Source organism: Sitodiplosis mosellana, unplaced genomic scaffold (assembly GCF_009176505.1).
Source record: "Sitodiplosis mosellana isolate CC-2019 unplaced genomic scaffold, AAFC_SMos_1.0 Smas_scaffold_6181, whole genome shotgun sequence".
NCBI lineage: Eukaryota > Metazoa > Arthropoda > Insecta > Diptera > Cecidomyiidae > Sitodiplosis > Sitodiplosis mosellana.
Window position 1 is genome coordinate 4,434,741 of NW_022601422.1, and position 14,146 is coordinate 4,448,886.

General features: G+C 36.3%; 2 protein-coding genes across 4 annotated transcripts in view; both read right to left on the minus strand.

The window, feature by feature from the left end:
• LOC129576253 (SCY1-like protein 2) overlaps positions 1-6,198 on the minus strand; it is a 28,801-nt gene extending 22,603 nt beyond the window's left edge. For 2 of the 3 annotated variants that reach the window (XM_055460965.1, XM_055460963.1), the window contains exon 1: positions 5,940-6,198. The gene's annotated coding sequence lies outside the window, so the exon portion shown is untranslated. The remainder of the gene's footprint in view (positions 1-5,939) is intronic. The other variant, XM_055460964.1, reaches the window with a different exon arrangement.
• Positions 1-14,146, minus strand: part of LOC129576258 (probable 28S ribosomal protein S16, mitochondrial) — a 78,814-nt gene that overhangs the window by 25,160 nt on the left and 39,508 nt on the right. The window lies entirely within an intron of this gene.

Genomic DNA, 14,146 nt, shown 5'->3' on the forward strand with positions numbered 1-14,146 from the left:
TCTCTCTCTCTCTCTCTCTCTCTCTCTCTCTCTCTCTCTCTCTCTCTTTCTGTGTGTGTGTGTGTGTTGGAATGCAAGCATATCCAGACAAACACACACAACGCACGCTTCTCTCCTCCCTCCCTTCATTCGTTCTGCTCTTTAGCAAATCAACAGTTCCATAAAAATACGTGAATAATAATTGATGGTAGTGAAGCTGTCTGCTTCAAAGATTCAAGAAATTTATATTCCAATTCCATTGGTGAGACGTAGAACATTGTTTGTTTCCTTTCGATTTGTATTTTCGAAATTGGAAGGTGTTTTTTTTTCTGGTTTCTATTAAATGAAAACATGTTCATTGTTCTGGGTCGTTGTGATTTTGCGTACTTTTCGCCGACCTGATAGATAACAGTTTGGTGTCTTGAGCAAAATTGTTCAAGTTGAGATGCTCTATGGTTTTGCTAGAGACCGTTATCTCTGAAGGAGGTCGGTTATCTCTTATCAGTTCAACTCAAAAACTCAAAGAGAAACCGCGACAACACACAAAATATAAACATTATTAGATCTTGCCAGTTATTAGATGCACTGAACCTAGAATGAAACATATTCCATGCTGTTTGCCACGAAGTTAACCGAATTTACGTTGTTTTACATCTCAGCACTAGAGATGTAATTCCCATTTTGATCACGCGATTTGTTTTGCACAGTGCATTGCACATTTGCGGACTATGGCGAAAGAAGAAGAAAAATGATCACGAAAACGATTCAAGTAGTACAATCACTTATTATTAGTGGGCGATAAAAACGAAAATAAAAGCGATTGTAATAATTAATATTATGAATTATGATTATATATATTTTCTTCTATCGTGAATGCTCACGTCAATCGTGTGCCGACCCACAAACAATGCGAGGATAAGAAAAAAGTGAGGGCTTAATCCATAAATCATCATTGCGCGCTATGGAAAATCTCCTTTCGTTTTCATTACGGAAATATTTAACCTCGTTGCATCGATTGACTTTTCGCTAACTTTATTACCGTTTCACCGCTTCAATATCGCAAAATACCTTGAAAATGGGCGGAGCTGATAAGAGGAAGACGAAGCAGAGAGAAAAAAGCGGAATTTAATAAGCTTCGAATGGAATTTGATTCATATCATTCAAGGCTGATACTTATTTGAATCCCCTGTTCATCAGAACAAGCGGGTGTTATGCGAGTGTGTGCGTTCGAACTGAAACGAAGAGAAAAGTGACGCAAAGTAAAAGAGCAGCAAAAAAAAACAACACATCAAGCAAACGAGAGGAATCGAAGAGAAAAAAATCGTCAAGTTTTTCCGATTATTTTTTTTTTTTTTCATTATTAGAGGAAAAGAAAAAGGCGTCTCATCAAAAGGTGAATAGCGATGTGAATAAGCGTTTGGCAAACGTAACTTGCGCCCAATAAATGATCAATAAAATAAGAATGTATCTATTAAAGCAATATAAATTCATACCAGCACTCGGTGGTCGGTGTTAGTATTGGTGTCGATGTCGGTGTGTATAGAAGTTGTCTTGATTCGGTTAAGGGGATAAATCGAAAGACAAAAAGGAAGAGCAAGAGAGGGAGCGATGGAGTGTGAGGAAGTGTGGGAGTGAGAAAGAAAGAGAGAGAGAGAGAGAGAGAGAGAGAGAAGATGTCATACCGTTGGATTATAACACGCACCGTAAACAGTGATAAACGAAAAAATTGAGTCAAATACGAATGAATAAATTTGAAAATATAAAGATAATATATTCTAATGTGAATCGAACCGCATTCACTGGAATTCAAAATAATGTTATTTATCTTGTGTGTATGTATAGAGCGAAAGCGAAAGAAAAAAATAAGTAAAGCGGAAAATCTCAATGAATGCGATGTTCAACGAATTGGAAATGAACGACAAAAATAAGGAATAAAGCATCCCCGTAGGAAAGGCAAAACGGCAAAAGGCATGAACACAAGCGATGTGAAGAAGAAAAAGTGAAACAACAGCAATGAAAGGGCCCAACACACGAGAGCCAGCAGTAGGCGAATAGCAAAATAAAGCAGATCATATCGTTGTGAGATGCTAGGAATAAAAACCATAAGCTGAATCAAAATCGCTGATTTGATCAACAACTTCATTTTTGTCATACTCATTTCCATGAATTGCTTGTTCAACGTTGTTGCGCGCAATGTTATGGAACAAAATCACATCGTGGCGTATGCATTTTTGATGACTTTTTTTGTGATTTTTTTTATTACATATACCAATACATCGTACACATTGGCGTAGGATCAATCAAAAGTATTCATTGCCATTTTGAGCTGTGGGGTAGAAAGAGGAGGTGGTCACACAAAATCGATTAAAATAAAAAACGACATCGGTCTTGTGGGATATTTAATTATCTTTTAAGTTGAAGATTTAACAAAACGACCTCATAATACCACTAATTAGTGCTGCTTTTTTTCAGAATATTCGCAACGTTGTACCCAAAAGTGACAGCAACAGCAGTAGCAGCAGCAGCGGCAGCAGCAGCATCTCTATACCAGTATTACTTTTCAAATAGTCACACTTTTTGCCAGTGCTATTTTCCCAACCACATAATATTACACCAGAAATTAGGCGAACGGAGAGAGAGAGAGAGAGTAAGCTAGACAGCCACAGGGCTGTAGAGAAAACTCTCATCGCTTTTGAAACGGGACTTTTCTGCTAATCACTTTAGAACGCTTGAATGCTGTCATATGCAATGGACAACAACAACAACAACAACAACAAGACTTGTTACAATTTAATCTCAAAGTTCAAGCAAATTTTGCCACTGTATGTATTGAATATTCAGTTATTATACAATATACACGCACTCAATTCTAGTGACAAGTTAAGTAGTTTGTTGTTATTTCTGTTGTTGTTTTATTTTGCATTCATTCATCTACTCGTTGACATTCAATTTGATTGAAAATTATGGAAATTTATGAGTACAACGCATGCATCGCACAAAAACAAATAAACAAATGAGAAAAGTTGCTCGGGTTTACCAGAGTCGTCATAAATATTAGTTTAATGAAGAGTCTCATGTTTTGAACATTCCACAACAAGGATTATTTGTATGCAAGAGAGCGCACCCAAACGGTATGTGTGTGCGATGATTGCGTGAACGGCACAGACAGAAAACAATCGTGTACTCAAGATTAATTTTGTCACCTTGTGCACTTGTTTATTTGTTTCATCAAGCACATGATATGCTTGGGACAAAGCATCCCATCGTATTTTGTCTCTTCAATGAGTTTTCATCGCTTGTCAACGCTCCCACTCGCTCTCTTTTTCCCCGCTCACTCTGTCTTTCCCATGACTTTATTCAATATTTACACAATTGTAAAAGCCATTTGCATTTAGCACTTTCGGCAGCAACTTAATACAGAAGTTTGACCCCGTCTGATAAACAGATCCATAGGGCAAAATGAAATTCGCTTTAAACGCAGCTCGCTTGCTTCTCTCTCTCTCTCTCTCTCTCTCTCTCTCTCTCTTCTATTCTATTCTACATCACACAGTAATATCTTTTAATTTCGCCTTCATTCACATGTTGCCAAACAGGGACTTAATAAGCGCTTTTCCATTTTATGCATGTGTTGCAAAGAATAAAAATGGAAATCCAAATATGATCCTGAATGGAACAAAACTAGAAAAAATTGATTCTGAAATGCGCATGTGATAGTTTCTTTACCAATGCAGCATGAATCACTTATACAACATAACCGTAACACGAATTTCGGTTGCTACAATTTGGTTCATGATGCACTTCAGCGTAGTGTAAATTTATGTTGCATTTTTAAGAATCTACTTTTCCATTTTACGTTCTTTGAGTCATTGCTACTTTGTCACATTTTCTGGTTGAGCCATTTATGAAGCCTTCAATCCGATAAGACACGATTATGTTTTGTATTTTGAAATTTTTATGCAAAAATAATCGCACTGCGTTTCGTTCTCCTTCAAACAAAATGAAGCCAATCATTTCGAAATCTTTTTCACTAAATGGTCACATAAAGTGAAATTTTCTGTTGACAATAAGTGCAATGCTTAATCAACACACTCACAGATAGATACTCTGTGTCAATCGCTGTGATTGTTCTTTGTTTGTGTTTGCGTCAACAGCTCACTTTGAAGGTCAATTTGCGAAATTGACAAAAAAAAAACGAAATAGAATAAACGGCACTTTCATCATTAATGCTTTTCAATGAACAAAAACAAAGAAACGTTCACTGGCCACAATCGTGGCTTGTTTACTTTGTATGACGTAGAAATGTAGGTTAATGAACCAGAATTTGAATAAAAAAAATTCTGTCGGTTTCATTTTTTTAAACAAGAAAAAATCCACTTAAAAATTCACTCTAATTCCACAATCGTAGTTTGTCGAGTTCGTAAAATTTATACGTCTCGTTTGGAAGTACCGATCACCGCCTGGTGTCATTGTACATTCATTAGCAGAAAAAGTTACAAAACAACACTATGTCAAGAAGTGAAACCTGAAAAAGTGTTGAATGAAACATGAATCTGCACTACGCTAACAAACATCAGACGAAATATTTAGGTTGCGTTTCCAGGAAACTTGGTTTCCTATTTCATTCATCCCGGAGCAGATTGGTATTCCCATTTTCATTCTTAGCGCCACATATATTGATATGTCAAAATCGACATTACTTGTTCACTCATTTCGAAAGGCTTCGTATTCGCTTTATCATTTGAGATGTGAGACCGTGTCGCTCTCGCTCAATTCCATCAAATGCAAACGAATCGAAAGATTGGTTAGTGAAGCATTTATAGTGATACTTGTTTTGCGTCCATTGAAAGCGTTTATTTATTTTCGTTTCTATTCTATGTGTGAGTGTTTTGTGTCTGTGCGTGCGAAACGTGTTGCAGTTGCTTCTAATTTTTGCGAAATGGTAAAAATTGATGAGGCTTCAAAATCGATTATTGAAAGTAAATCCAGGGGCTTTCAAAATAAATGAGACAATCTTTAATGTTTCTTGTTTGCATCATAGCAATCATGCCACAAAAATTGGAAATGAAAACCTGTTCTTCGCCATCCCCCAAAAAAAACATAATTTTGTTGACTTATCGAATACACTCTCACTCTCGTTCCGCATACATCTTTTTTTTTTTTTTACACCAAAATACATACAAACACCTTTGTCTTCGTTGACGAAACAGCCTACGAATCATAACTGGACCAAATTGTTTGCATGTGTCCAGATGAGCTTTGGCAAAAATATATAGAAACCATTACGAGTCGAATTTTTGCCTCATTTTTATATGGTTTTTTACGGTCATGTTCCGTTTATATTTTTTAATGGTGTTTATATATGTGTGCGTGCGTGTTTGTGTGTGTGTGTGTGTGTGGTGGCAAACTCTTCGAGCTCAGGCAAAAGATAATGAAATGAGGTGCAAACAAAAATATATATGTATATACACGGAATCTGAGTTATGATGTATTTTTTCTACATATATTTGTCATAAACTTCGATCAATTTTAACCGTCTGACGATCTGAACGACACGACTCGACCGACATGTATTAGAAGACGTTGAGTAAGGAGAAAAAACGGTATTTTCTTAGACAAATTAAATGGGATTTCTCATTTTTGCCCTCTTGCACTTGCAGAAAGCGATATTTTTCTTCATCGCTGCACATGAGATATGCGTTGGGTTTTTCCGTTGTTTTCCATCACGATTCCGCTTATTTCCCATTTTAGAAACTTTTCTTTGAGCTTTCGATACATTATTTTCTTGATATTTTTAACTTAACAAACTCAAAAGGAAAAAAAAGTAATTTCGAGTGATTTGAACCTCGTTTCAACGTGAGGATACACAGAAGATTGTTTGTTTTCAAACAACAAGAGACTAACTAACTAACATAAGCCATTTATTTGGGTACGAAATAATAATTAATCGCACATATTCAAACCTGTTCAATTTCGGTCTCACAGAAGTTACTCACTCGATTTGTCATTTATGCATTTACTTTTCTACTTCTTTCTTCTTCCATCTATTGTATCACTTTTGTTTTGATTTTTTTACGTTTTTTTGTTTCTCTCCCCCGTCAGAAATAGCGTAAAATAAACCGTTTTGAAAAGAAAAAAATCACCAAAAACTGTTCACTTTGTATGGTCGTCGAATAATGACACAAAAATGTATTTCACTCAAATGCACAAATATTTCAGAATCGAACTAATTTTTTTTTGTCATTTCCATTTTTGTCATCGATATTTCCATTTGTTTATGTTATTTGTTTGACGGTATGATTATTTCATTAATTTCAATATTTACCAAAGCACATTGAATCGAATCGAATGTAATGAAGCACAAAAAATAAATTAATATTATAATACACACTCGGAATGCGCAAAAAAAACAATGTTTTTTTTAAATTATTTTATTTCGAAAAAAAAAGGAATAAATTTGTGGCAAAAGGCTAAGTGACTGGATAATAAAATGAATAAAATGAATGAACTAACTACTGTTACTACAAACGGACACAGAGAGAGGAGAGCAATAGGACCAAACCAAGCAGAAGGCTCTCGAATATTATTAACCTGTTGCAAAGTTACAATGTACGAAGGGATCTATCTATCCAGGCGAAAAATGATTTTTTTTTTTAGGTTCTGCTGTGCTCTGTGTTGTTGCTCTCTGTTTTGTTGTCGCGTTACAAGCCTCTACAAAGTGAGACTCTAGATATATACACACAGTTCATATTTGGTCCATGGGAAAACAAAATCATTCACCATGTATGTGTGTATTTGTAATTTTTAACGGGAGGAGGATGAAATGAGTTGTTGCTTCTATTCCGATATTGTTGTTGGTGCTATCGTCGTCGTCGACGTCGTTGTCGTTGTCGCCACCACCACGTATTTGTACTCTCATAACAAATCAAATTAAATTTTAGTTTATTAATTATTTATTTCGGTGATTAATTTAGAAGGTTGTGAAAAGAGCGACAATTTGCAACCGAGAGACACCGAAGCGCGCTCGCTCTCTCACCACCGAGTGAATGAAAAAAAAAAAACAGAGTAAGTAGCGATACAAAGCAAATTGAACGGAACCGAGCATATGATGAAAGAGAGAAAAAAAAATTTAATTTTTTTTTTGTGGTTGTAAAATTAAATCTATATAGATTTCGGTATATATAATATACGTATATAAATTAACAATTAAAATAAATAAATATGCAACAATGAATAATGAATATGACGTAGAGCAGAAAATTATGACAACACGTATTAACGCACGGCAACCGAAAAGCAGACTATTTATGCTTAGCGAGCATACGAAATGGAATTGCTTAACTTTGATAGATAATGTACAACAGACTAAAAACGAAAGGCCAAAAACAACATACGAATACGACGAGAGTGTACAATGTCGATTCGTTGAAGTCGACGTCGATGGAAGAGAGACAACAACAACAACAAGAACAGGCACCAGCACCAGCACCAGCACCAGCACCAGCAGTAGCAGTAGCAACAATTGGTAAATAGCATTTTCGAATACAAGAGAAAAAAAGCGAAAAAAAAAAACAAATAACAGAAGAACGTACACCGAAACTCACGCAGAATTTTGTAGCGAAACCAAACTGTCTGTTCGAATGTAACGAAACAGTATATAACAATTCGAGCGGGCTTTCACGGAGATCTCTATGTATTGTGCAGTCTGAAAATTTTCAATGTCTTCGTCCTCTGTATATGCTCGGCTAGCCTCGCGTTATGTGCGTGTATGCTCTCACTCTCGCTCTCTCATGCCCGTGCCAGTGCTTGCGCTTTGTGCCTGAGCATTGAGAAAAACAGGAGTGAATTATAACGGCACTCTCTCTCTCTCTCTGTCACTCACACACTCACTCACTCTCACTCTTAGCCAGCGCTCACCGTTTCCACCAATTTGGTTGAGCGTATTGAAGGCTCCAATGCCTTCTATCACATAATCATTTCGTACATAAATACCATCAACACACACGCACACCGTGCGCGCCTCACCATAACCATATCACACAAAAATCTAAGCACGCGTGTATATATACACATTTTATTCACGTCTACACGTCTACACCGTACTTTACTCTTGTTTGCACAGTCAAAAAGCACAACCGTGAATCCAAATCCCTGGATGCTTGCAAGGGGAATATTCCACAACCATGTATAAATATCATAACCACACCAATTTCAACATTCTTTTGCATTTCAATTGCGCTCCATACGCATTTTGGATAGCATAGAGATGGATGTTACGCGAGAAAAGGAAAAAAAAATAAATGATTGCGAATCGAATTGTCAGCTGTGTGAAAATGGAGCTTTTGCACAAGATCAAATTGCAGTATTTCCTAAACACCAAAAATCTTAGTTATATTTTATGATTTTGAGCCCACGACAAAATCATTTCGAAAGTGAATTTCGATATTTTATCATATGAAATGGATATGGACGAGATATTTTACCTGAAATTTCTCCTCTGCAATTGGAAAATGTTTACCGATTTAAACGTTTATTGATGGGTGCATTTAATGCAGCTCAGGCACTTAAATAAAACTGGCTAAATTGTTTGCGAATTAGTTGATCAACACACCCATCAAAACATTTAAATTAACCCTATGTTGCATATCATTTCATCGTACAATTTCTGACTGTTCGGTTCCAAGTTAACAGAAAACAAATACATCCAAACACGAATAGTATCATAATTGTCCACAGTGAACCGTAAGTTGGTTGTATATCGTAATTTGTACCCCGTTTGTACCATATAACCGTATAGCTGAAGCGATCGGATGGATATTTGTATATACATAAACACGATACACATATATAACAACATCGATGACCGAGAACTTGCCTACTGCATTTATTTACATTCCAAAGGTGAAATTTTGGAATTGAGAACATTCACCATTAGAATTTTCAAGAGCAAGGCAGATTTAACATTTTATCGCTTCTTCGAATCTATTGTAAAACTCTTGAATAATGAGCACAAGCAAAAGCAGTTTCACAATTCTGGTTGTGTCCTGGGGTTGAACAGAGCGAGAGATAAATGCTCATTATAAGTTTGTAATTTAGGTGATATATATTCGATTGAATCAAAATTGGCTTTTGGCCTTCCGATTATAACCATTTTGCTGTATTACATTTGCCTCAATTCAACAAATGGTTCCATTGTCGTCAGTGTGTGTGTGTGTGTGTGTGTGTGGCGGTTTTATGATTGATGTGCTTATTCTTGGAAATGATTTTCGAGGAATTCGATATTTTGTTCGGCTTTTGCAATAGTTGAAAGATAAAGAGTCAATAAAAGAAAACCAAATTATAAAAGTGGTTTATAAGCATTTCTTTTCTAGGTCATTTTCATATAGTAGTTTCGTTGCTGCTTGTCAATTCAGTTGATATGCTTTGAGAAATCCGTCCATTTTTCATCTACATCTGTGATATTCTGTGGAGAAAAAGGTAAGTCATTGCTGTGAGATGGGTTCTGCTCTTTATCACACAATAAATGGTGTTAAACCTGTACATCTTCAACGCAATGGAGCACAGTCACCCAAGAGAAACGGCCAATATGTTTATACGCTGTCTATCCGCCGAAAATACACTTCAATATATATTCACGCTTATTGGACGCCGAATTGAATATATATTCTAGTGTATATTCGGTGTATTCTTCAGCGTGAAACATATTGAATCAATGAATGCATTCATGGCTATCAGAGGGCGCCTAAATATGTTTCAATATGTTTCACACTGAAGAATACGCCGAAAATACACTAGAATATATATTCAATTCGGCGTCCAATAAGCGTGAATATATATTGTAGTGTATTTTCGGCGAATAGACAGCGTATAAATATATTGGCCGTTTCTCTTGGGTAATGCGACGGTGTATACTTGAAAAATGCAAGTATGCAAAAAGTGACACAAACTACAGGTACCTATACGTGTTTATATGCATAATACTTCGCTTTGGGTCTTGCTGTCAAAAAAATGACGGTGAATTTTCAAAATTTTCAGAACCAATTCCATATCGTTGACTGATGTATCAGTACTTAGTTATACAAAGGCCGTTTGTATTCCCGTGTCCAGATTTTCGCTTCTTCCACCTCCTTCTCCTACGTTTGTATCTTTTTATTTTCACTCAATTTGGTTTGTCGAGTCATAGTTTTTTTTCCTTTAAATTTTTACTAATTGTGGTGGAAAATTTTGTCAATCATTTTGATTGAAAAGCAAGTATGAATAGGCCAAATTGTATGAAAATACGTACACATTGCGAATTTTTCAAATAAAAATTGCGAGTGAGCATTTGCTTTGATTTGTTTTTTTTTCTTTCTTTATCTTCCTCTCGCTCTCATCAAACATATTGTTTCTTTGTGAATTTCTTGATAAATTCAACACAACATGAGCCATCGAGCTCTGGGTCGTTTTTTTTTTCTGCCGATTCACTTGTTCGTTCGCTTTGCCTTAATATCATTTTGCGTTTTGTGTCATTCAGAAATTCGGTGTCCTATTTTGTATTCATGCAAAATGTATTGTGTAGTTTGTGCTCTTACCACCACCGCAACGGTGAGCTCAATCGTTCTTTTTCTCGTTCGTCTATATAAAGAAAAGAATTGGAATTGAGCTAAATGGGAATCCAAAATAAAAGACAGCTCTCAGATATGATATACGTACACGGTACGTAGACGATGGAACGATGTGAGTAATCAAAAAAGAATGTGTATTGCTCGATCAAGCATAAATTCATCCTTTTGAAAGGCAGATTCTCAACTATATACACACACACACACACACACAATACACAAGGCAACCACAATACACCATACGGTGTGTGTTGAATGAATGAAAAGAAGAGCGAAAATTCCGATCCGACCATCGGAAAAATGTATGAAAAGGCATAAACTCCCCTTCGTCCAATTGCCAATCTAGTGCCGCTCTTCTCAGTGCCACTCATTCTTTTCTGTCTTCTTTTTCTGCTGTCTCCTTCTTTTTTTTCCCATACTTTATTGAATTCTCACCTGCTTCGAAGAGAGATTCTCCGAGTCATTTGTTCGTTCATATTTAGAGTGCTGCTTATTGAAAGTTATTCAGTGTGTATTGCGAATGGCAAAGTGAGTTGTACGCGTGTGTTGGCTGCCTTGCCTGCGATTACATGCATTTTCTTTTTCTTCTTCTCCATATAATCCAAAAAAACAACACACGCCAAACGCAAACAACAACAAAGCGAGAAAAAAAAACATCGTTACTCCCAAATTATGTGAACGACTTGGTAGGAATTATTTGCGCTCTTAGCGCATACATAATCTGGCACTGGCATTTATTCTTCTCAAACAGGTATAGGGAAAAAACGGATCGCGCTTACATTACGCGCGCACGAGAAAGAGAGAGAGGGAGACACACAAAGACGGAGACCGAAAGAGAGAGAGAGAGAGAGAGAGAGAGAGAGAGAGAGAGAGAGAGAGAATGAACACGAATACATAAGTGTGATTTACACTTACTTCGACTCATATTTACACTTGTAGAAAAACACAGCAAATCCGCAGCTTATACTTTGCACGGTTTGTACGGACTTGAAACAGTGTGTGACCCCTGTGTAGAAGATCGAAATTCGAAGCGAAAATATAAAGGCAAGAAGGTGAGCGAAAACACAGCAGCAGAATTTAATGAAACCGTGTGATGCTTTCATAGCATAGACGCGCAACATAGTTCCAACGGAGAAATTGCTTGGCATAGATACTTCTTTCTGTCATGTTCACCAACCGCAAACTAAGAAATTATCGTAATAAGTTGTTGAATATATGCAACAATTGGTATTTTTCGTGCAGCGCTTTCAAAGCTCCGTTGCTGCCACCGCTGAGCGATTGAGCGGGGCGAATCGCGCTCAACAGTTGAGCATGTGTGAGTGTGCGCACAACTTATTTTGGCCTGGACGATACGAAGGGGAAGCTATTGTTCATTTTTTTTTTTTTTGCTTTCCTTTTCATCACTTGCACAATTCAAGAGCAACAAGATCTTGCTTGGCTTTTTTTGTATGTGATTTATTTAGAAATAATTTTGTATTACATAGACGCATGCGACAATGAGCGGGGAGAGGAAGAGAAATCTCAAAAAAATAAGGAAACGCTCACGTATATTTTCCAATCCATACTCACGACGAAAGAAGAAAAAAAAAAGTCGAAAATGCTTTGGGATCATTTTTAGCTATAAAGCTATAATTCACAATGCAACTGCCAATAAAAATAAGCAACTTTAGTGCCAATTTGGAGCGTTTTTCATGCGACAGAGATGTGTTTCAATGTCACATTGAAATATTATTATGGTTGAGTTTATTTTTTTGACGCCACCTGTTGACATACGGTCAGGCATAAACAATCATTCATATGCATATACGAATAAATGTACATTTATTACGTGCTTAAGTGATACATTAACAGATTTTAAACGAAACTGCTCTCTCAGCCGCTCATATATAATATCCATCCACAATTATAGTCCAGTCTATTTTCTTCGCTCCTTGGAAATAACGCACAGTCTGGCGGACGCTCTCTCTCCCTCATGCTTTCCCTTTCCCTCTTTCTCTCTCTCTCTCTCTCTCTCTCACTCTCTCACGCTCTCCCTCTGTTCAGTAACACAGTCGCATCATGCATCTACACAATTTCATCGGATTTCGATCCATTTAATTTATTCATAACCATTAAATCATTTGGAGTATTTGACTCTCGAGTTCAAGGTTAAAGGAACTGCTTCAATTCATTCAATATTCACATTTACCATATACCATTCCTTCTGAAACGGAGTCAGTCTAATAACTTCCAGGCCAACATTCAATAACAATAACAATTATCAATCGACATCAAAAGAATTGAAAAGAATGGCTCTCGGCAATCCCAGACACACACTGTATTATACAAATCGAAAATAATTGCATCCACGATGGAAAATTGGACATACAAAGTCACTTTAATATGCACAAAGCAGTAACAAAAATAAAAATATTATTATATCACATGAAGAGATGCCTCGAAGTGGACGACGCAAACGATTCAATTCAGACAATCGTAACCTTGAACTAAATCGAATTTCTGATAATTGTTTTCTTTTCCTTTAGATCTGATGATAATCCCAAATAACACTGAATACACAGCCTGTAAGAAAGCAATGCACATTTTTGCCAATTTTAATGCATTGAAACATCAAGAGAAACAATCACTTATAACATTTTACTCGGGTAGTAAATTTTCTGGAGTGAGTGAAATCCTGTCATGATTTTTCCTTCAATTTCACTCTGCTACAGCGTGAATAATCTTTCATTCCATATCCAAATAAGCCGTATCGTCTTTGGGGTCACTGTCATCACTACCACAGATTAGAAATATTAACCGTTCGGGGACAAATAATTTTGTTTATTTGTGAAAGTACAAGTAAACTCCGCGTGCCATCCTCCAATCCTCCACTTGTATTGGTTTTAAATTGAAGGGCGCTGCACGCACCTTCACATTCATAATACAAATTTAATGTGAGTGGAGCTGGAGGCGCCCTATGAAAAATGACACAGATTGCTCGTGGTACGGTTAACTCATACTTTTTTTCATGACTCACAAATACCGATGCAAATAAATATCCGTATCGGTGAAAGTGTTCGATTATAAGGATCGCAGTTACGGATAAAAATCTTCATCTGCACAATATAAGGTTTCAGAATTATAACGAACTTTTGCATTATAATCACCTTATAAAGCAAAACAGAGAAATACTCCATGCGTTTTGTTGACGATTTAAGCAAAGTACACATAGAATAAGACTAAGGAAGTAAGGAACAACACATGGAATCATATAGTCCGCAGGCGGCTCCATTTTTTTCTGTTTCAGATAATATTTCAAAATTTGAAATTTTGAGGGCACCAAAAAAAAATCTTGCCGCCGTTGAATGGTTTTATATAAAATGGTAATATGTTAAGAATGTTTTTTTTTCTATTAATGATGATACTTATCATTGTAAATAATGGTTGAACGAATCCAGAGCATGTTTTGTTATTCGTTTAAAACCAAGTGTTTATCGGAGAGACCGTAATCAAAATCTACTCTGTAGAAAATTTGTTGTTTGTAAGGGCTTCCTGTAAGTGAATGACGAAAAAACAGCAGCAACTTGAAT